Source organism: Hesperophylax consimilis, chromosome 9 (genome assembly GCF_061612785.1).
Source record: "Hesperophylax consimilis isolate HC1 chromosome 9, BYU_Hcon_1.0, whole genome shotgun sequence".
NCBI lineage: Eukaryota > Metazoa > Arthropoda > Insecta > Trichoptera > Limnephilidae > Hesperophylax > Hesperophylax consimilis.
Window position 1 is genome coordinate 15,071,697 of NC_142844.1, and position 24,929 is coordinate 15,096,625.

Here is a 24,929-nt window from a genome sequence, read left to right on the forward strand (position 1 = left end):
GAAAACAATTAGGCACCTTCGTAAAAATTCTCCATTCTGGTGACACTTATTTGCGTGACGATTTACCATTTCTATTCGGTGTATTAAAATTACCAGTAAATTTGTATAGCTCTTCTTGCCTTTCCTCTTCTACCACTTTTCCGTCTTGTCCGAAAGCCTGTTGTGTTATGCCTTCGCCTAGTAGGTAGCGTATGCCTATTATTGCCCCATGCACAATATACCGCCAGCAGTAAAGCTCAGTCTATCGCAGGACGCCGCGGAGAGTGCTTGCAGTGGTTGTGTATGGAACGCCTTACCTGTTCACCTTTCTGTTATCCCGATTGTAGCGGTCGAACTATTTCAGCGCTAACAGAAAACAAAACAAAATATCAGAAGTTTTAAAATACAAACGGTTTGCAATAAGTTTTTGAGTGTAATTTTTCATTATAACGTACTTAGCAAATAATCAAAACAAAAGACAAGAAAAAAATATTTTCGCTGTTGTGAATCGTTATCAAAGTGTAAAACTCTAGTGATTGTGATACATTTAATAATGGAGCAAAAACATCAAGATACACGAAATTAGCCCTGGCAGATTCATCAAACGCCAGAAGATTAGGTTATCATTACATCATGAGATCTGCTTCTATCAATCTTCATCTAAGTTTTTACAGGCACATGAGGTGAGCTTAATTTTACAATTTGTTTCCCGCGCATGGAGTACGAACGTTTGAGAATTATGAATGATCATTATTATATTATATTCTTGCCGTTTTTTTAATGTGTTTTTGCAACAATGGTTGTTGTTGCAATTCGCCTCGGGCTAGCGATATTCACTTTCGGCGGACATTGACTTTAATTAATTTTTCGATGTATTATTATTTACGATCGTAATTCGTATCGCCCTAAATTCTAATTGGATACAGTGTCATTTCCATATGAAAGTAATTTGTATGTCACGACTTCTGAATAACCAGCTGTTTCGCTTATATAATTAGAATAGAGCACATTTTTTTGTATTTCGGAGTGTATATTTATTAATTTAAATACAATAATTTTATCATTTTTGCCGAAATAACGAAAAAAGTACTATTTGTAAACTGGATTTTAAGCTGAATTTGAATCAAATAACATGCAATTGTTCTTGCCATTCTAATTCTCCATGGGTTTTTCCATTAAGAGCATTTGGTTAGCGTTTTTTTTCCTCCTTGTCATAAAAAGTGACACCATATCTACTCTAACTAATCTGCTAGTAGAAATTGATTAATTAAATCGGTCTAGTTTTTTTACGGTGCATGGTTCATATTTATAAAATGATTGTATAACTTTATACTGTATTTTGTGTGCCTTTGTAAGTCAACATTCTACATTATTTCTATAACCTAGCATTATCTTTATATGTACCTATTAACTATTCAACCATGTATGTATCTACTCCACCAAAAAAAGATTTTAAAACATATTTTTTATTGGCAAGGTCGCCTACTTTTTTGCTTCTCGTATATCTTGTATCCGATCAATGCCCAAGAAATTGTACAATTTTTTATTAAATCCATATCGGTGTTCCCAATAATTGGATTAAACTTCATTTTCTAAGAACCTAATAAAGGTAAATAGGAAATCATTGCTAAAATAAATATAGGAATTATTATTATGACTAAATGGCCAAGGTTCAACCATCCGTCTAACTTTCACTCTTACAAAAAGCGCAAGCCGGAGTAATCATCATCTCTACTCTGTAATTTTATTTATCGTTGGAAAAAATCCCAATTTGCATCAGATCGAACCCGCCTCATCAGAACAATCACAATATTGCGCAGTTCTTGACTAATAATTATTGGCATGCCCTAGGATGGTCTCTCGGCTCTAGGAAGTGGACTGATCTATATTTACCCAATTATATTAAGGTCTTCGTTATTTGTTTCACATCGATTATGTTTGCAGAAACGTAATCGCCGGGCACGATCGTGATCCCGCCCTGGGCACTTTCATATTTTCTTCTCGTTATCCTAGCCCCATCGCCCGGCTTTTGCTGATTGTGACGGTGCACTAATACACGAATGCATAAATACTAATGATTCCAGATACCAGCTAAGCTATGCGGAATGTGGATGCTTTAGACGTGCTTGAGTTTCCTCGTTTCCCCTTGGTTACTTGAGGGCCGAACACAGAAGCACTGAAGACTACTTTGTTTGATAAGTTGCAAGATTTAACAGCATGTTTAGGGTTTAAGTTTAGGTTTATGAGTTGTATGTTTAATCCAACCTATCTACACGGCATTCAGATCTTTATTATAAAGTGAAATATATACTTATAAACAGGCTCGATAACGGATGAAGAAATAGAAAAACTGTTCGGGTCGTTATCTGTAAGGCTGGAAGAGAGTGGGGAACTGAATTAATTAGGAATGGAAAAGGTTGGAAAGTATCTGGCTATTCAGATCTCGATACCAAAAGGATACGACTGAAGCCTTTTCAAGCAACGCCAACATGTCGATTCTGAGTGGCGGTTTTGCACACATTATCCCACCTCTTTGCTACATATTATGCAACAAACTGCGATTATCAGTATCACGAAAACATGTACGTCCTTCATAAATATTTACCCAAGGACTTATGAAGTTAGGTAACACCAAACATAGTTTCTTATTTGCAAATGAATAGAAGAGATAATGTTATATTGTATGTAGATGCCTAACCACCCTGCAAACCGACGCGACGTTCTTATTAGATTTTATGATAGCCTTAAGAAACCGAGCCATAAGTCATATTGTGAGGGGATTTGTATGGTCAATGAGTACTGGTCTGTGGGAAGAAATCCATGGATCCTTGAAGAGGTACCCACACTACCTACAGGATAATAGTATTACGTTGAAGCGGGAGATATTTATAATACTTTAGCCGGGAGGCAATGATCGTTTATTTCACAAAAAATATTGAAGTATTCGTTCGTGCTACAGTGTAAGGAAGTATGTGTGTTAGCTGGAGAACAGGGGGGGGTGAGAATAATAAACTAACCAACACGCCGTTTCCCCACAGGGCTGGGCGGAGAGGGTGTACTTGGTCTTGGCACACACTCCTTGCCTCATTCACATTAATACAACGCCTCATACAAATATACTCTTCTGCCTCTTGACGTGGCCTGACACCCCCGACTCCAATATTAGGTATAATTGATCGTATCATGTCTAACTTAAGAGTCTCTTACTTCCTCAGCCAATCATTTATGTTCTCATTACTTTCTTATATATTATATGAAATGAAATATTTGTTGTATAATGCAAATTCACCTTTGAAAATGTAAAAAATCTGCGCATCGACCAACGGTAACCCTTTATTATGATAAAAAAATAGTGTGAATTGTCAAAATTTAACGTTTTGTTTTGGCAGATAAAATAACAATCTTTTGAAATCAATTTGCGTTTTTTTGTAGAAAAGTGTCCATACGTCTAAAATTGGCCTAAAAATGAAAAATTTCCTAGACAAAGTCTACCTATTTCGCCTTAAGAAAGGACAAGGATGAAAAACTAATAAGCCAATCGTCTGTCAATACAAACATCTTAACTAACGTTTTAAATTTAACTAAGGAATTGGTAGACTTAATATGAATTGAAAGAATATTAAAAATATAGTTTATTTGACCAAAAGAAGTTTTAGTATGTACGGCCACAAAATTCAATGTAGAGCCAATTCTAGTTGCACGGATTTGTTGTGTTCTTTCTGCAATAATAACCAATAATTAGAAAAAAATCTTAATAAATTAGCAATGGTCATTTTTCTCCTGATAACGAATTAATGGATAATCTACCTATGCGTAATGAACTAGTTTAGGAATAGTGAGCTAAGATGAATAAGCAAAGTGGACACTTGGAGAATTGTGAGGTGGATTAAGGTAGGGGCTGTTGGGAAGGATATATTAATGCTGGTCTTAAAGAGGCCCGGATTATAAGGAGGAGGAAAAGCAGATGCCGGTAGCTCGTTCTACATCCGAGCCGACTTACACAAAAACGCGTCGGAGAAACGACACGTTCTCATGAACCCGAGATCAACTTTACTGTGAACGGGTGTTTCGCTCATGTCCGCCGTCAAATCGGTTCCGCGTGAGTTCAATGCTGCTAGTTCTTTCGAGCAGGCTCCATTGAAATGCCTGTAGAATTTGCACAGAATCAACAAAGTAGGTTTCATCAGGTATTTATCCAGCCCTGAGGCAGGTGTGTATAAGACAATAATGTGTAAATTATATGAATGGTGAATTTAAATATGGCGCGTTTCTTGGAAATTTTAGTAATTTCTAATACCGATAAAGATCCATGATCCATTGCACGTTCTTAAATACTCTGCAACAATTAAATAAATCGTTTTTCTCAAAATTTTGTACAAAAAAATATTGACATCACTGTAACTATTAGCCTTTAAATGTTTGACCGATTGAATTGTTTTTCAATGGAATAACAGGCGAGTGATAATAATTGCTTCCCATCTTGTTCGTGAAATTGCTATTAAGATAATTTGTAAAAGTATTTCACTCGGTAATCAATATCCCCTTCACTTAACTAAGTAGGAAGGCAACTACTTCAAAACAAAATAAAAAGCTAATTGTTTGCTCACCGCAGGGCGTTGTTGGCAATATTTATAACAGTAGGCAGTTACTTCATTTAGATATTATTGTATTGAATCGTATCGCAATCGATGAAAGATGTTCCAACAAAATACGTACCTGTTTTAAGCATTCATTTCCATTAGGTCAATCGATATCAATATAAGTTTATTAATTATTTAAATGAAAAAAAACTTTACGATAATTTCACTTAATTTTGGGAAATAGTAAATCGTTATGGACGTACTGACGATGGAACGGTTGATACAAAACCAGTTTTCACTTTGGTGTAGTTGATATTTTTACTATTAATATTATATACATGTTTAGTTTTTTTTTATTTTCATCATACTCAAAATGAAGTTGTAGATTACTTGCAACATCACGGCACAAGCTAGCATAGCAAGTAGGCAAATGTAATAAAATGTAGTAAAATTAAACAAAAATAAAATATAATTGTCAATACCTCAGAACCGGTTATACCAAGTGAGGAAGATTAAATTATGTAGCAAGTTATCGTAGATACTTATGTTACATTTTATGAAACTGTTAATATTAACTCAATAAAAGCCGATTTATTTGCACTTAAACATAAAACTGAAAATCGAAGTACAAAAACTTAGTTAGTATTTCATAATAATGTTCTAACACTAAATTACTAGTTTCAGGGACATTCAGGGGATTCATACTTAGAACAGGGTAGGTATTTAAGAATATAAAAATTCATACTTTGTATTCAGCTAAAACTTTGTGACTGTTCATTACAAAAATAAGTAATTTCACTTAGTAAAATACCACTTAATTTTTAGTGTTTTTCCAACCGCTCCTTCAAGACTATCTACCGACATACTATAACATAATTCCCTTGAACACTTTAAGTTCAGCCCTTAATAATAATAGTTTATTCCAAAATTTTTATCGTAAAAAATATTTTTTTATTAAATAAGATAATCTCTATTCAGGTGCCGAGTTGGGAATTTCACATGTGACAATAGAAAAAAATCGCAAATTCACAGTTATCGTTCAATGCTGTTTCTCAGATATCGGGAGATTTTTGCTCTCTTTCAAATAAGTCGTGTTTTATAAAATATTTTGTGTTTTTTTAAATATTAGCGCGCCGCCTCTATCACTAGAATTTACATATATTATCTCCCTTTCAAATCATCTTTAGTGATCTTCTTTTTGAAAACATTTAAAAAATAATTTCCCTCTGGTCCTATGTAATATTTAGGGATGCTGTGTGGGGAGCCCTTTTAAGGAAAGGAAGGAGTAAACCTGGGACTAGTAGGTCGACACATTCTCATGTAACAAATGTCAACTGTGTACAAATGTTGCCAGTTGTTGTCAGTTCCGAAACCGGTCGGAAAAATACTCTTTACCACCGTTTTACCAAAATATTTTTTTTATTATGTATTTTTCCCTTATACTAGGTACAAACTTTTTTTAATCTATTGGGGTACGAATCGGTTCGCTCGGGTGTCATGCTGTTTTGAGTTTATACAAACAAAATTAATTCTGAGTGGGTAGTCTTTTGAATGTATTTTTCATATTATTAGTATCATTGTTTATGTAAACAAAGATATTTTGACATCGTCCTTTTAAAATTATATGGCGCATAAATTCGAATGGGCCTTTGTCCCGTAATTTGATTACCATACGAAACCCATGGCGTTTAAACGAAAAAAAACCCAGACAGTTTGAAACATTATTGTCCAATGGCTGTGGGAGGAACTCTTAAAACATTGAGAATACTAATTTTGTTTTATGAATCCGATGCAGTTATTATTCATAAGGAACAAACATTAATGTCTGGAGCCCGATTCACTGATGTAGTCTGTTAGCGCGAGTCAATCAGAACTGGACTGGAGAAGCAGATTTTAGAGTTTGAATCAGAAGATTATAAAACACCCATTATACAAATCTAATTACAGGAAGACTGTAAACTTCTGATTTAAGGACCGTTATTTTTTATTTATTTTCTTCTGACTTTATGTCCGGGTTAAATCTTCCCCACAGGAAAAACTAAACCCTTCCATACACTTTTCCACAAATGATCATCTAGTCAATCCACATTATGCATGTGCATTATATAAGCATAATAAATACAAGATGAACTCACCAGAGATCAAATGGGAAAATAATTCACCGACTCCAGATATTTTCATATCAGAGGGTTCGGCTCGGTAGAACTCCTAACTGGACCTATAAATACTACTGATCCCTCAATATAAATATTTTAAAAATCTTTCGTAATCTTACATGCATTTAATATGACGGATTTTTGCATTTTTATATATAAATTCATTGATAGATCTAATACGCCTAAATTTTGAATAAGAGAGCTAGGTATAATTCCAGTAGCCAAAATAACAAATGTAATATTTTTATCGTCTTAGAATGCCAAATTGTTTTTATCTCATTTCCTAAATCTGTGTATTTTCTTATTTTTTCACTACCAGGTTTTTTAATATTACAGGAATTTGGAATAGCGACATCAATAATATATATATATTTCTAATTTTGTCATGTAAAACCATATTGTATTTTTATTACTCAAATTATGTATATTATTTCAAATATGGAATGTATTGCATTGCATTACCCCTGCATACATTCTGGAATATTATTATTATTATTTGATTTGCAAAAGATCATATTACGTTAAAATCTACGATAAAAAAAGTGGGTGTGTCAAGCCTACGCAAGACAGAAGTGAAACTTCTAGTATTCCTCTCTCTCTATTTTCATTTCATCATCTCTATTTTCTCTCTTAGGTTAGTTTGAAAATTAGAGGTTAAATAATTCAACGACGAAGCATGGATTTGCTTTTTCTAATATTTTCTTATAGATGAATGACGTTCGATTAATGTATAGTTCCAAAAATTTTCAATTTATTCACAAGTATACAATATTACATAAATAACAATATTACAATTAAAAATTACAAAGAAATTACAATGACAATGATGTGTTCATCACCTCTATCTCGTCACTACTCATTTTTAACACTGAAATTCTGTACCAAACCGTATGAACCACAATCAATTACGTATTTCACTCGTATTACACTCACGACGCAGTATACTAACCAAGCAGCTGATGCTTGGCGTGGCGCAGTTCGCTGGTGTCTGAGAGAGAGGAAAGAAGAGAAGAGAGAGAACGTTCGTGAGCGGCTCCCCCACCTCAACAAGCGCATATGGTGAGAGAGGGACAGTGAACGGTGAGCGGTGGTGGGGGTACCCGCATTTTCGTGTCGATCCTGACTCGGTTTTACTCCGTCCCCGAAAATCCATTACGCGCCTAAAGAAGTTTCACTTCAAAAACAGACAAGCCTTACATAATAACACTCTACCACTGTAAAATCTAATTTATAGGGGAGCGTTTTTTGTCGTTTAAAAATAAAATCATTATTTATCATGTTTTGGTAGGTCACTTTTACCAATTGAACAATAGGTAGTTAAATTTCAAGTAGGTATCAAGCATTTAGTTTCAACAAAAATTCTACCAATTCGAAACAATCCCCTTCACAAACTCACTCTAATTCTTATCTCAAAGCGTGAATTTCGTTTGTTGTTTGTTTCACATTCTATTTACGGAAAAATAACGTAACGCCGAGAAATAATACTAAAGCGGTCCTACCAGGTGAGCATGATATGAAACGGGTTCAAACCTCCATACCTACTACACTACGTTGTAGAATTGTACAGTACATATCCCTGCAATCATGACGGTGACTTGGAAACTCAAGTATCTTGCGAACGAAAGTAAAAACTGATGATGTAACGGTCAGCAGCAGCGGTGAGATTAAACAGAAGTCAACCGTATTATTCGGTACAGTAGGTGGGTATTCCTATATGCCTACTTTGCTTTGGTGTTAATGGTTCGCTTTGGAATGGAAAGAAAGGAAAAGTATTTTAATTAGTCACTTACTTTTGCAAGGCGTGTAGGCTAAATGTTTTATGAAATTGAAATATCTAACTGACCAATCGCATAGATAGAACAGATCTTAAATAGCTCCACAGTTCTTAACTTTCCTCGAATACCTACTATACATTTTATGTTTTATTTGTCACTGTTTCATCAGATTTAAAGCCTAACATCATGACCGTTATACTTTAAGATCGATAACAGTATGTTTAAATGCTTAAACGGGCTGAGAACACTAAGGCCGGGTTGTTTCGGAGAATTTGAACAATTCTTCAAATATCAAAATATTTTTAAGTTCTGTGAAAGATTTTTTCAAGTCTTGTTATTATTTCAGTTCTGACAAGCAACTAGCCTATAATGATATAATAACAGAATTTGAATAGGACTTTTGCAGAACTCGAAAATGAAAGTTTAAATTTGATGAATGGTTCAAATTCTGTGAAACAACCAATCTTTAGACAGTTTATGTAAAAAACAATTGCTGGTCGTCATAAAACATAAAATAAGAATATCTGGCAACTGGCAATTATGTTATTAATATATGTTATTATTGTTATTATTATTTATAACATGTTCGCAGTACGCGGGAATTGGACCTACAACCTCCCGTTTCAAAGCCAAATACATCGACCGCCACACTACCTTCAAAATAAATCTTCCCTGATAATAATTACATCATCGTCCGAAGCTTTTACTGCAACTTCTTTGTTGAAATTCACTGAAACAATGTATCGTCGTCAACGCAAAAATACCTCCCATGTGTCAAAAAGGTGGAGCTAAAAACGGATTTTAAAGAGTTACAGGGTGTTTTTTAAATCATTGAAAAAACGCTTTTACATACATAATTGCATCTAAAACTACCAAGCGTATTCTAGATGTTTTAAAAAACAATCTGTAACTCTTAAAAGTCAGTTTTCAGCTCCTCCTGAACAATTAACGTTTTTGACACATGGGAGGTATTTTCGCGTTGATACATTGCGACGGTATAATACATTTTTCTAGTTGACACCATAGGTAAATGCATTTTGCTTCAGTTTAAGTAATAGGAAAAAACTCCTTAAAATGTTGTGTAAAATGTAAGTAATACAGTTTACTCTACAAAAGATGGCTTCGCTATTATAATTTATGTGAAATGCGACGGGTACCTTGAATTTCCACTTTAATTTATTTCTAAAACCGCCATTCCTTTCTGATTTACCTTCCAGTTCTATTCTTTAACTGACCATTACCCTTGAGTAGGGTTCGGAACCACAGCAGATCATTAAATTATATATTCCTAGAGGAATTCCTGTGAATCGATAAACTATAATTATTCCCAGAGTCGTGATGTAGAACTTGGAGTTAGACCTTGGTGTGAAAGAATACGGCACTTTTCGTGCATACGTAATTGCATTTAAAATTCTATTACGATGCTGTGGTACAATTGCACGCAGTATTTTTTAACTGCCTTCCATGGTGTTACTGTTATGTTCCCTTTCTTCAAAATACTTTCACCATTTCAATAATGCGAAATGTACCTAAGATACTAAAACAAGCCAACCGCAAGAGTTTATTTTATAATTAATTATATTGGTAAACAGATATAGATAAACGTGTTACCAAACTCACCGCAAACAATGTTGACACAAAATAATTATGGGCTTATTTTTTACTGCTGAAAATATTAGTTTAATTGTTTAAAACTCATTGCTCGAATTCAACAAGAGAAAGTGAACTATAGAAAATATCACTCTGGTGCACGGAGAAGCACATTTAATTACAAAACGGGCTTTGCGTGCCAACGCACAAATAACCACGAGTTTACAAAAACAATACCTGGGTACCTAATACTTAAAACATAAATAAACCGTTGCAAAATTAACTCACGTTTTTATGCTAAGATCGGCTTAGTGGTATATGGATAGTAAAAATATACATATATCTACTGAAACAAAAGACTGTTACCAAATCTGGCCTTCGGACTATTTATTGCTGTTCAATGCTAATAAGAAGTCAACTAATCTATTTTGGTACTTTTTAAAAAAAATTCCGATTGGAGTGTCCCGGTTCGTAAAATTGTATAATAAGAATGCCTTTAAAAGCATCTAAGATCTACCGCATTCACACAAAATGACTTTTATAAAATGTATTACTTATTGCTCAACTGGAACATGCAAATAAGATGTGGAAACACGTCCCTACATAATGTTTAACAGTTTATCTACCATCGACATGCATTATTTGTTTATAATTGTAATCGTCATTGGACATGATTCATTGACTGATTAAAGGCAGCGGGTAGTACATTACTATCTTGCCGCGGTTTATTGTACACAATTTGTTTAAACCGGTTAAGGGGGTTTGTATAATTCGTGTTTTGTTGTTTGGTAATAAGAAATACCGATTGTTTCATTGCTGCTGCTGGACACTCGTATTGTGAAGTATTGCCTAATTCAAAACTTGATTGTTTTTTGTTAATAATTCAAACTTTAAAAAAAAAATAGACTGTGCGACCCAACCATTCAGTTGTGTTGTTTTACTAACGGATTATTATAAAAATGTTTTCTGTTCCGTATTGATAACTAAAATTCTTTCCAAAATGGATGTTTTTTCTTAACGGGAGTCAAAAATATCACGTTGTATTTTCTGGCCAATGAGTGAAATGAATTCATATCACGTAAGGTATTACTTTTCTCACAATTTAGTTTTATCTGCCAAATTAAGTCAAAATATGCAAAAATTTACGAAAATGTAATTAAAGATAATAAAACAGCCCGTATTCAACCAGGGCATCCTAAGGTAAGGCCCACCAAACGCATTTATCAAAACAGACAAAATTAAATTCATCCGACTTTTTTTAATTTTTTTTTTTATAGTGAATACCTCACAAGAGTCCCAACTGCTCCCGTCTGGAGCCAGTGAGACTATGGCATCCCCAATTGGGGGATGTTGTGAGGCTGAAGGTAAGTGGGGAAGGGAAAGAGGAAGGTGGGGAAGTACCTGGCTATTCAGATCTAGTCACTAAACACGGCTAAAGCCATTTGGAGCAACGTTTCAATTCTGAATGGTGGTCTTACACCAGGGCGATACTGGTAGTATCTTCCACTCTGGAACGTGCCGCAAATATAATATATATTATTTTAATTAATTAATTGTGAAATAACACAAATTAATCAAATAAAATTTATTTGCGCACGCCGGGTTCGAACCCGCGACCTTCGGAATGGCAGTCCAATGCGTTACTACTGGACTATGCCGGCCGTCAAACATACATTCATCTGATAGGATTGAATTTATTAACCATGAAGTTATTAAACTTTCTGATTCATAACTATTATTGTATAGTAAATGTTTTTTTACCAATTATGTAAAAAAATATAATAAGATAAAATATAAAACGTTTATTAGTAAGGGGGGTGGTTTAGGCAAAAAAGAGAATCACATGAACAGAATGAACACCACAACAAACATGTAACCCTGAAATAAAACAGAAAATTCTGGATGTACACAAGTATGCATTTTCGCAGCAATCAGTAGAATATGTCTATAAAAGAAATGTTTCGCCGTTATGACATTAAACAATTTTCACAATTCATTTGTTAGAGCATTTAAAATTGAATCCACGTATCATACTCGTAAATATGTTTAAAGTTCAGCGGCATTTATTAGGGGGCAAGATAAATATTTTGCTTTTAAGTTAGATGATTTTCGTGCTTGGTTTCTTTGGGCAAAAGATTATATGATTAAGACATTAATACAATTGGGCAATGCCAAAGATTACGAAAAGAACTGACCCAAAGGTTAATCATCGGTCACGAAATAATAGGAGATTAATCCGTTAACCATCTACGCATAAAGCCGTAAAATAAAAGCGGTGCGATACAGAAAAATAATAATGTTTCGTTTATTGTTTGGAATCTATTTGAGTATGGTCACTGAAATAGCCCGTCGTGATTATGAAGGAATTTTTCTTTTACTGAAATAATATTTAATGGCTTACGTTTTGCAAATAAAATTATATTGGGTCGATTACTTATTGATATTTCCTAATATTATTAATGTTTATTAATAGCAGTGTAAATTAATGCAAAGCTTTGTGTTTAATTTCATTGAAGTTAGATGCTAATTTCTTTTGAAAGGTTGGATGGTTTCTACTTTTGGAATCAGCTGACATTTAGTGTTAACTATGATGGAAGAGCACTCGTCCACAAATGAAGTACCAACTTCCTTTAATATGCGAATTTTATGGGTTCGGACTTCGTCTCAGAACAGAAAAACCTCCGCCGAGAAGACGTCCAAGAATTTAGAAGTAATATTTTATGAAATTATGTACTAGATCAACTATTTGACAGGTATTATCGCTGTCTATACTTATTTATAGTGCAATATTGATAAACTTGATGACAACTTTTGCCTCGCGGCGTTGGCGCTGCAAGAAACCGACAAGTTCGTACATGCATTTGAACTTCTCACGTCAGTCAGTGAGAATAATTGCCTATCATCTATTTTATCAGGCAAGAAGTCACAACATATACACATAAATAAAAGATGCAGTAATTCTAAGTAAGTGGTAGGTTTTATCCCTTTTATAACATGGGAAATGACACTACCAGCTAAACAAGTTGTAGGTACCTACGTCTGAGACTACACCAAATAAACAAAACAGACAATTATAAAGTAACGGTACTGTAGTGTCGAGATGAAATATTTCGTTAAATCTGTGTATGGTTTGTGCACAGCACGTTTTGTATTCCATCCCGGGTCTGTTGGACTATCGTGGAGATCTGTGAGTCGATACAAGATACAATGGACGATATCTATGGGTTTGGGCTTAGAATGTGTTGTTCCGTAACGAGAGACCCACGAAGCGAACGCCTTGGCTTGCGCAAAGATGACCGAACATCCAAACTTGTAATTATCTCCATCACGAAGCAATGAAAACGATTTCCATTATTGTTCACGCTGAATCTTAATTATTTCCACACAACCAATAAGGGAATAAATCTGCAGTCATCCAGTATCTTCACTATGCCTGGGCATTCTCCATTCAATGTTTAGCAAACAAATCCTCATATATATACCTAGGCACTGATATCCGATTTCTGAGCCAATCTTGCTCAAACATTATTTCTTGCATGTTAGATGTACCTATATCTATTTACTAAAGTTCTAATTTTATGTTGTTGTTTTTTTATGCAAGTACGTGAATCTGCTGCTGGTTGAGTTAGTCCTTAGTCGATTCAGAAGTGACTGTGTGACAAAGTTATTGTGTGTTTTCTAAGAAATCTAGAATAAAACTACCCCAATAAAGAAATACACAAAAACACATATCTCAGAGGTCGCAGAAGCATTTATTCCATTTACGGGAACACCTGCGGACCACTAACTAGTATTACTACAGCGGGTATAAGAGTTGGGTTAAGAGATTATTTCAAAATTATTCTATTCTCATGATTTTGCTTCTTCTTCACCCAGACGACTGGATTTTCTTTGGGCATTGAGTCGAAACCAACGGAAAATTAAGGGTTAAACTTACAAAATGCATAAAACTTTTCTATTGGTTAGTGAAATCAAATAAAAACCATGTGAACTTGTGCATCAACCCAATAACTTCCTGGTTTTCCTAATTGCGGAAAACATCAAACTTCCATTAAACACTAATGAAACCGCGTTGTATTCATACAGCTCGCACCAAGCTCTCAAGCGACATCATTAGGCATTAGAAACAGAGCTTAATGCACTTTTATCGATTTTGTTTGCACCTCCCCGCAATAAAAACACAAAACTAATGCTACGTGCATGATTTCCTCGAGTTGTTTTTACAAAAGTTACCTTTGGCTATGATTATAGCAATTCGAGAAACCGAGGGTTCGCCTTACGAATTTCTCCCCGGGGCAGTGGCGTAATCGTGCGGAGAGCCCCGGCCGTTTACGAAATAATGGCCGTGCTTCACTTCTAAACGATTCTTTAAAAACAACCTTGAATAAGTGCACGCTCATTAAAGTAAGTAGTATTATAACATGTGGGAAAATACTGGCAACCGGCTATTATTCCGTGTTAGACGCGAAGAACATAGAAGAGCAAACTTAATGCTTTAAGCATCATATAATGAAAATTCCATTATAAAGCGAGACCGAACAATTCAGATTGCTTGGTCTTCGTAGTTTTATTTATAAAATAATCTATTTATATTATTGTTGGTTCATTTTAGGTATCGTCTCGCCCGCGCCGGTCAGTAAATATAGCACCGAAACTTCGCTTGACATGTTTTTTGTTATTGCTAGTTGTTGCTTTTCTAAAGAAATGTGTGTTTTAATTAGCTTTTGCAGTCTTCATTTTTAGTAAATCAATGCCAACGGAGGTACAACAGATATTTTATTTTGAAATGACTAACGTCACTGGGTTTAAATATAGAGGGTAAAGGGAAAATACCACCATGATATACACCTTTTAATTTATTTCCTAAAAAAGTTTACATTACGTTTGTGTGAAAAACAAAATGAAATAGGTATATAAAACAAGTTTCGTAGTTTTCCGCTGTAACTCACAAAAAAGAGACTGGCTCTTGTACTTGGAGTGGGATTTACTATTTTATTTGGTTTGATTTCGTTCACTTATTCCGGTTCTTCACATGACCCAACACAAGTATTTGATTATCTGTAATCTGACCATGTTTATCACAGAATACTTCTACTTACATTCTGTATCCATTATCCTAATTCTTTCCATTTTTTTATATTCTAAAATACTGCGTAAATGCTGTTAACTTCGATATAAGATTACAAGAAAGAATTTTGGGCCCACTCAAACGACTCATATTTTTCAGAATATTGAGATCCTCAAAATAATACGAATTTAAGAAAATTATCCTGATTAGAATCTTTCCTGACGATGGACACTGTCGCCGTCCGAAACGTTGGCTAAAGAAGAAGGATTAACCCAAAAAATAATCACTAAAATTCTATTGCCTGTGAAAATTTTAATTTAAGAGAAGTCCTTAACCACCCTTTGACTGCTGCCCAAGGCACACGCCACTGCTTGGGGCGCGTGCAGCCCTGGCTAATAGTAAGTTGTGCCTCAGTTCGGTGTTGATTTAACTTTTGCCAAGACGGGGCAGGCATTGGTGAGTAGCCTTCCTCCCTCGTGATGGAAAAGCCCACATGATTCAAATCATATCGATTCGCCCATTTTCAAGGGCGACACGCTGTTTACGAAAAGCTTTCTGCCTGACGACCGTCGTCTTTGGCTAATACGTTATTAAAAAAAATACTTTTTACCTTATTTGTAATTGGTCAAAGGTAATAATTGTCATCTTCAAGCTCAGTTTTGAGTCGCTATGAGTAAAAAAAATCAATCGATATGTTTTTCCATATTTGAGTAACAGTTGTTGTTATGTCAAGTAATCAAACATGTCAAGTAACAGGTATGTATATTCAAACTGAACCATTGTACAGGTACAATGGTAAATTTTATTCCAAGGAGTTGGGCAATGGTTATCCAAAATGCTGGTCAAGAGTAGAAGGTGTTGTGTACCGACAAATTCCCGAAAACCTTAAATATTCGTCGGATGTCTTTAAAATATGTTTTATTTATTTACTTTAGATCATCAAGAACCAAGAATCCAACCCAAGACCGTATACTAATAGTCAAATCATTATTTATTTTATCATTGAGCAACGAAGGTCTTCTTCATTTTGAATAAAACATTATTTTTCCACAGAAATATGTTAATTCTACGAGTATTTCTTGGAAAACGTGACTCACTTTCACCTCCAGAGTGTTCAAGGCGCTGTTCAATATACACATAACGGAGTGTTCAAGCCACCCTTAATTTAACTTCTCGTAAACCCCATCAACTTCCACCCCCTTATGTCCCCTTCCAAACAGCGTCACGCTGATCCATATCTTATTCTTATTACCTTCTACCTCGTGTAGCGCTGATTCAAGCGGTTGAAATTGAGCGTTTTTCTTGGACACTTTGTGGAAATCTTAACTCATTATAATAACACTTGAATACATTCACAAATATTATTCAGAACTTTTTGACTATTGGATGTAATTTAACTGGTTGATAACACTAACTATTGGCTTGAATTAGCTTCACGCAGGCTGCGGGGAAATTCAAGAAGCGAACACGGCATTTTGAGAATTTTCTTTCGATTTCTTGCGTACGGATGCCGCTTATTGATAAATGAACCAAAAACATGAAACGCCGAAAATTTCTAAAGGTCGAGCGTTAGAAATAAGTTGAACGAGTGTAAAATAAAGGAAACATTAATAACACTTTTTTGGTAGTTGGAAAACAATGATTTTTAAACCAACTTGAGTACCTTTCCAATAAAAAGTCTGGTAAGCTTAGATTTATGTCCAAGGACACATGTAAATTTCCGAAAAAACGCTATTTCTCCGTAATCTTTTACCGCCGAAATCTAAATAAGCAGTACCCATGCTCTAATCACATTAGTGACCTTAAATGTCTTTTTTTAATTCAAGGAGAAAGTACCTATAAAGATAGCATGTAATTAATGGTCTCAATAAAAAGTGGGTGTGTCAAGCCTACGCAAGACAGAAGTGAAACTTCTAGTATTCCTCTCTCTCTATTTTCATTTCATCATCTCTATTTTCTCTCTTAGGTTAGTTTGAAAATTAGAGGTTAAATAATTCAACGACGAAGCATGGATTTGCTTTTTCTAATATTTTCTTATAGATGAATGACGTTCGATTAATGTATAGTTCCAAAAATTTTCAATTTATTCACAAGTATACAATATTACATAAATAACAATATTACAATTAAAAATTACAAAGAAATTACAATGACAATGATGTGTTCATCACCTCTATCTCGTCACTACTCATTTTTAACACTGAAATTCTGTACCAAACCGTATGAACCACAATCAATTACGTATTTCACTCGTATTACACTCACGACGCAGTATACTAACCAAGCAGCTGATGCTTGGCGTGGCGCAGTTCGCTGGTGTCTGAGAGAGAGGAAAGAAGAGAAGAGAGAGAACGTTCGTGAGCGGCTCCCCCACCTCAACAAGCGCATATGGTGAGAGAGGGACAGTGAACGGTGAGCGGTGGTGGGGGTACCCGCATTTTCGTGTCGATCCTGACTCGGTTTTACTCCGTCCCCGAAAATCCATTACGCGCCTAAAGAAGTTTCACTTCAATAATAAAATGTTAGGGTGTGTTTGATTGTAAGCAGATTGATTAGGGTGTGTTTGATTGTAGTAAGATTGTGATAGCAGAAAATTTCGAAAATAATATAAATCAGATAATTATTATCGATAAAAGATGTCACCCAAACAACGCTGTATGGAACATTATTTCGTGATTTTATAGGAACCGAGAAAAACTGTTATTTTATCTGAATTGTTTTACCACAGGCCGTATTTTAACATGCCATAGTTATACTTTTTTTTTCATTTTCCAACATTCACGCATTTATAAAAATTGACTTCTCGGCAGTAGAAATTAAGCAAGTTCTGCAGAGTCCACCCAATGAACGCACGATTTTGTCATTTATTTTGTTTTATTTTTATATCATTTTACCTGTACCCATATTTGCTGTAAACCGTCAACGCGATGTCAACTCGGCGGGGTTTCTTTAAAAAAAAATGTTACTTTCTAACGAATTTCGTGACATTAGTTAGAAAATAAAAACTTATTTAAAATATAAGATAAGTGTTAAGTTGTGTCAAATCCCCATAAATAACACAGCCGACGATTTCGGATTATCACTAATTCATTTGATTTCGGTCGCTATTAAAAACAATATATTATACAAAATTTATTCAGATTCGTAAATTTATGTCACCAATTTATTTATGACTCCTCTTGATTTGGTTGAAATAAATAAAATGAGTTTTTATGAAAGCCTTTTTGGGATGCAAATTCTTCGTGAATAGTAATTAATTTATATTGGTTCCGCAACTAATCTATTTTTTATTGTTTTGAAACCATAGTAATTCTTGGAGAAGCATGTTAATTCCACACATAATATACATATTTATGGTTTATTTTGAAATAAGCTTCGTAGTTTAAAGTTTAAGGCCTTACATCAGATTAAATCTTTATTGTGTTTTCAATTTTGTGTGATCAAAATTGACTTGTTGATTTAAATGCAGCCTCTGGTGGGTACTGTTCTTCAATATCTAATTATAACCTGAGAGGTGATTCTGGAGGTAGCGGAAGTTGTAAAACCATGATGTATTAGATACACTTCGATACAGAGCAAGGAGAGATTATTCTTATCGTTGTAATAACTGTAATCTAATATCCATCGTTATGTTTATTGAATCTGATTCAACACGTTTCAGTACAGCCGACGCTCCGTTAGAACGTTGCATTCATAGCACTGCACATTTAGAAATCACTTCAAGGTACAGTCCGCTTTTTATAACTAGAAAATCATTGTAATGAATGGTGTAATTACCCTAAAAGGATGCTCTTGGTCTCCTGGTGCTCGCTCAAATGATTTCGTAATTGGAGAGTAATCACTTTGATTATCTACGAATTTTACATATTCGATTAAAATAACCTTTTAACCGATCAGTTGTTTGATATCTCGTTTCTTTTAGAAAAGTGATGCACAATCCACATTTCATTATCTATGTTAAAAAAACATTCAAAAGGTTTCGAAACAAAAAGAATCGAAAATAAATCGCATTTTCCAAAGTTATTGTTATATTATTTATCTTTTCTATTTTTTCTTCGACTTAATGTCCGGGTTAAATCTTTCCCTAAACTAAACCCTTCCACACACTTTTCCACAAATTATCATCTATTAAATCCACATTATACAAGTTCACTATATAAGCATAGTAAATACAAAACAATACAAGAACAACACGTCAATTCACCAGAGATCAAATCGGAAAATAATTCACCGACTCCAGATATTTTCATATATATATTTTTTTTTTTTTCAATATGTTTTCTGACTTTATGTCCGGGTTAAATCTTAATAGCTGAATTTGAATGGTGGCAAATAAACTTTGTTAGTGTAAACTATGATTTAAGATTTTCACGGCCAAAAGTATTTTTGTTATTTGTTTTTGGGGTGTTATGCCGTGTTGTGCTAACTCCTTCTTTAGCCAACGTTTTGGACAACATTGCAGTGTACATCATCAGCAGAGCATTGCAGTGTTATTTATTTAACATAACACTTAGTACCATTAGCGCAATACGGCATAACACCCCAAAAACAAATAACAAAAATTTGTTAGTGTAGTTCTAATTAACCGTTCTAATTTATCTCAATCTGTAATGGACCATTTAATTATGTCAAATGAGTACGTTAATAGAGGTATTTCCCGAGTATTTATTGCTTTTACAAAATTTTTAGCATTTTTTTTTAATTTTTGAAGTGAAACTTCTTTACGCGCGTCATGCAATTTCGAGGACCGGAGTAAAACCGACTCATGACCGTCACGAAAAACCGTGATCATTTCGCTATAGGAGCCTAGCTAATATTATATACCTAGTTTAGGTCACTCTCCAAACTCAGCTTCGCGGTCTAGAGGCAGAGCGCCCAACTGTCGTCGTGAAGATCGAGGTTCGATCCCCGCTTTAACTATTTTTTTTTTCTTTTTGTGATTTTTTTAATACGAGGAAAAGTGATAAAATGCTCTCGTGCTGCGTCTTTTAGATATTTTGACTACATGATATTTTGGTCCAAATATAGCTTCCAAATAGAGCCGGTAGAGTCGCTCGGTATTTTGATTAATTATTTTTATTTTGAATCATTAAAATTACTAATCAAGGCCGATAACGCGACTAATTACCCTCGCAGACGGGTACGTTTTACGGCTGTGTTTTTTTAGTAAAAAACACAGCCGTAAGTGAGTTTTTCAAAATTTAGAAATGTTTTTCAAATTCAGACTCCATACGGGTATGAGACTATCAAAACACGATAGATCTTTTCCAAAACGGATAAATATACGGAAATATTTTGAAAAACGACAGATATGACTTCACACTGCCGATATATCTTCGATTCGACCCTATATAAAGCTTTAACTAGACGTTATGTGATATTATTCATTTGCCGTGTTTTAAAACGAAAATTTGCCCGGAACAAGTCAATTGAGGAGTACACGTTGTATACGCGGTTCTCGTCGCGCGAGATACCTCTCCTCGCGGTCTAGAGGCAGAGCGTTCGACACTCGTTATGCAGGACCCGGGTTCGAATCCCATATTTTTATAACTTTTAATTTTTTTACCATCAATATTCATAACACTTTTATATTTTAGAGCGATTTGTTGAAATGGTTTGGTTCTTCTTGCAATGAAGATTTTTATGTCATTGTTTCCAAATTACGTGTGTTAGGGTTAGTTTTCCCACAATATGTCCAGAGTAGCACGAAACACTTGTATCCTTTGGGACCTGTAAACATTGATTATTGATACTCAAAGGTTGTCCATCGCTGTTCTCGATCAAACGCATCAGTATGGTTTGGTACATCTGTTTTGATTGATGAAGGAGATCATAATGCGAGATTACATTTATTTAGACCCATAATGTGGAATTATAAACCAGCGTGAGACTTCGATCGAGGTGTGATTGAGAAATTCTCATACTAGGATGTGTTGAGAATGATTAATAGATTACATCTATTGACAAGTTTCCTGCAATTTGTACTTCAATAATATTGCGTGTTTTTTTAATATGTTTTTTGTGCTTACCGCACAAGAACTGCTTGCTGTGAAATTAGGGGGAGGCTGAAGGTAGTGGGGAGGGGAAGGATGTAGGAAGAGGAAGATGGGGAAGTACTTGGCTATTCGCATCTGGTTACCAAACACGGCTAAAGCCGTTTCAAGCAACGTTTTGATTCAGAATTGTGGTACTTCAACAGGGCGATACAGGAAGTATCTACCACTCTGGAACGTGCCGCAAATACACCACATTTTTTTTTTGTTTTAATATAAGTAATTATTAATTAATTAATCAATTTACAGTATAATAGTATTACAGAGTATAATCAATAATGTTAACTAAAATAATTCATACAATTAGTTTTCACCGCTTTTGATTTTTTAACGTTCCTCTTTTGTAGAAGCTGGCGCTTGTGTCTAGAAGAGTGGTGAGCATCAAGATTAAGAATATTTAGTGTTTGTAATTAATATTAAATTTATAATTAATTGTATGTATTATTTTAATTACTAAGTTGTGAAATAACACATAACTTACTTGTGTACGCCGGGATTTAAACCCGCGACCTCCGGATTCGTAGCCGATAATCGTAACCACTCAACCACGGAGGCCGTCAAGTCAAAATACTTCTCACGGAATTCAACGGGATTAATTAATTTCATCTAAGACCTGTCTAATTAAGGTAAGATATATAGAATTGTGATGTTTGATAAGATTTTTTATGAAACCATATGGTGTTGGTTCGATCATTTTACACCAATAAAAGATGTCTGAAGTTTAAATACATATAAATATAATCATGGTTACCTGTCTGACAAAAACTCACACCTACCTACAACAGATTCAAATGGATATAGTTACAAGTCTCTGTTTAAGTTTGTACTGTAAGATATTGTCACTGGTGTTGAAGCCTTGTTCAGACTAAGGAAAGTGTCGAAAATCGTGTTTTAAATCGGAACATTTTACTATCAAGTGTCATTTCATCTCATTTAATGGTCAGATAGGATTTCAAACATTTCCTCTCCGGGTGAAAACTTGATATTATACATCATACTCGTATATCTTACTGTTGTATCGTCAATAAACTAACATGCATCAAGATTCACAGAAAGCGCCTGAGAGTACCCTATGAAAGCTGGAGAAATAAATAGTCATAAATTATCATAAATCAGGAAGTAACATAATACATAGGTAGTACGTAAAACGGTACATGTTATATCAAATTGAATGTACCATACAACATCTAAAAAGCTATTTTGGTAAGTAACATAAATTTTAACAATCAACTTCACGATTCACGGTGTGTCCCATTAGAAGGAATTTGACATATTTTCACATTTTCCCTACAGACGCAGCTCTCAGTTTCATGGTTTTACAAGTCTGCTAAACTTGTAAAACCTACATTGCTGTTAAATTACTTTTGAATCTAAAGTTATTGAATAATGTCTTTCTATATTTATAGAAATAGATCACATTCATTGTCAAGGCGAGGTCTATAATAATGTATCACTAGCATTTTATCACGAAAATCTGCATATTTTAGATGGACATTTAAAAGACGATTCATGAATATTCAGACGATAGTATTTTAAGTGGGTGTTGGTTTATTTATCCTCAATGCGTAAGTAATTACGAACATAAAATAATAGATTCAACTTGTCACGAAGCTTCATAAGGAATCATGTTTTTAAAACATCATGGACACCATGGTAAAGTTCATCGTTAAAGAAAATAATGGGGTACAACGATAAAGGTCTTTCCACAGAGTAGGATATATTATCTTTTCATAAATCTCTCGGTTTTACGATTCGCACTAAAACAACTTTACATGATTCATAAAATAAAAATCAAATATTAACGACAACGAACATCTGGTTACATTTTTTCTTAAAAACACTACTAACAACATGTTTTATAGTAGAATGTGAATGCTATGTAAATATTGTATTGATTGTATGTTGGCTATAATTAATGCAATCTTTTGTTCTGCTATGAGAATTAAAAAGGAGTAAATAAACTGTTGTGGTTTTCCGATACCTTCCACTTCGCAGACTCAAAGCCACGTTGTTATTGGAATACCGCCGGAGGGTTTATTTCTACAGCCTTGCCGATGTCAATCATCATCAGGCTCAAGTCAGTAATGGAAGGTACTCCTGCCTGTCGCAGGGGATTTTAACGATTTTAAATCAGCATTTCCATTCATACTTTATAGATCAGTAATTCCTACTAAGGCATGTACGACATACCACTCATCTTTTTGTCCGTCATATATGGCTACCTTCCCACCAACAGGGGTTGGCGTGTGTCCTTCTTATTCGGAGTTTCCTATTATTGAAATAATGTTGGCGTAAACCGGCCAAACTTTTCCTTTTCTTCATCTAACCAGATCAGCTCACCAATCGACGAATGTTCCTCTGTCACGAACATCACTTACCTCCTTTCATTGTAAATTTTGGACTATTGCACTTATTGCAGCACCTACACATTCTTACTTTTATATTTTTCAGGATGAATATTTACTTTTTGCGTTCCCTTAGCACATACTCATTTACGATCCGTAGGTACTATCCAATTGCCAATTTTATCCTCGGAATTTTCCAGTACAGTAGGATTTCAAGTCTCGATTCTCGTGTTTTGAACTTGGTTTAGCTGACCAAGTTTGGTATGGGTAAATAGGCACACATTTGCGTTCAATTAACTTATTCTAGTTACCCGTATTTATAAAAAAACAAAACTTGTTATATTATGACAGATTGGATACGGATATTTATTACGGTACCGACTCAGGTCACGAATGTTAATGAAAAGTATTACAAAATCTGGAGACTAACTGACCCCCACAAAGAGTTTTTTTTAACTGGCTTGACTTTATTTACTTTACTTCCATTTCGTAATGAAACACTATTTTTTCACACACCATTAAATCGTCATGAAATCATTTCACAAACCATTAAAAAACACATTTAACCATAAATTATCTGTGTAATTACTTACCGTGGTATGTCAGCAGTTCAGCATTTTGTCGCGATCTAGTAAAGTGAATTTTGTAATTTCACTGTACCAACGCACGTATTTTACATAACGTTGATTTGTTGTTACGTTTTTAAACAATTTCTCAATACCGAATTGGCATATTATTCATTATTTCACGACATGTTTATGCCTATGGGCGAGAGAGCTAGCCTAGATCATAATTATTTATATGATAAGTCTACGGAACGTGATCTGATAACACCTTTATCGTGTTAACAGTTAACACTTACCTCTTAGCACTTTGTAAAATGAAAGTGGCGCCATGATTGCAGATTGAAAATGCTCGAATTATTCAATAATGAACGACTAAAAGCGTGATAACTATGTCGATATCAGTGGAATAAAATTATTATGTTATTGCAGGCCATTTACAATTCTCGGTCAGCCGAAGAAAATAGATTGAAATTATGTAGCAATTGCACACGTTGAACTTCTAAAATCAACTTTAATTACCGTGCATAAATTAAGAATGTACAACCGCAGTTGGTTGCAAACTTCATTTAGACAGAGAGTTAAACTAAAAATGTTATCAAGGAAGAAGAACGCAAAAACTGGCAAAATCATATATGTACTCAAAAGAAGAAATTTGCTTTCGAATGTTAGTAAACTTGAAAAATCATGACATTTAAAAAAATAACAAGATATGTAAAAAAATGAAGCACCGCTTATGAAAAGGATAGCTACTGAAAGAATATGTGTGTACGAAAGAACTAGTTATATGAACGGTCCGCTTGTCTCAGTTACATATTAT

General features: G+C 34.4%; 1 protein-coding gene across 2 annotated transcripts in view; it reads left to right on the forward strand.

Moving 5' to 3' along the window:
- Positions 1-262: 262 nt before the first annotated feature.
- Cad86C (Cadherin 86C) overlaps positions 263-24,929 on the forward strand; it is a 95,167-nt gene continuing 70,500 nt past the window's right edge. For both annotated transcript variants that reach the window (XM_089635643.1, XM_089635644.1), the window contains exon 1: positions 263-662. The gene's annotated coding sequence lies outside the window, so the exon portion shown is untranslated. The remainder of the gene's footprint in view (positions 663-24,929) is intronic.